The 500-nt window shown below is 42.0% G+C and overlaps 1 long non-coding RNA gene across 1 annotated transcript in view; it reads right to left on the bottom strand.

Annotated features, from left to right (window-relative positions):
• Positions 1 to 500, bottom strand: part of LOC128247278 (uncharacterized) — a 153,729-nt gene that overhangs the window by 119,602 nt on the left and 33,627 nt on the right. The window lies entirely within an intron of this gene.

The raw sequence follows: 500 nt of genomic DNA, 5'->3' as shown, positions 1-500 counted from the left end.
GGGGGGGGGTATGTGCGTGCGTGCGCACGTGAGAGAGAGAGAGAGAGACAGAGAGCCTGGCAGACAGCCAGAAAAAGAAAGAGAGAGGGAAGGAGGGAGAGAGAGGGAGGAAGGGACCATTGCAAATGAGAAAACGCGTACTCAATACATGTTGTGAAGTTTGGCGAGGTTTATTTTTCATATATGATGACTCAGTCCTTAGATGCTCATGGTTTCACGTAATGTAGGCGTGAATCATAGACTAAACACACACACACACACATACACACACACACACACACGCACGCGCACTTACATGCACACACGCTTACACGCATACACGCATGCACGCACACACTCATACATGTATATATATCTGATAATGTTATGACTAATCAATTGATCGATCTTTATTATGCAGAAGTATTGATTGATCGGCAATCAACTTTTCTGAGAAGCGAAACATTGGTAGTGACATGACCTCTAAACTTTATCAAAAAAAAAAAAAAAAAAAAAAAAAA

Source organism: Octopus bimaculoides, chromosome 3 (assembly GCF_001194135.2).
Source record: "Octopus bimaculoides isolate UCB-OBI-ISO-001 chromosome 3, ASM119413v2, whole genome shotgun sequence".
NCBI classification, from domain to species: domain Eukaryota; kingdom Metazoa; phylum Mollusca; class Cephalopoda; order Octopoda; family Octopodidae; genus Octopus; species Octopus bimaculoides.
This window is presented reverse-complemented; position numbering and strand designations above follow the sequence as displayed.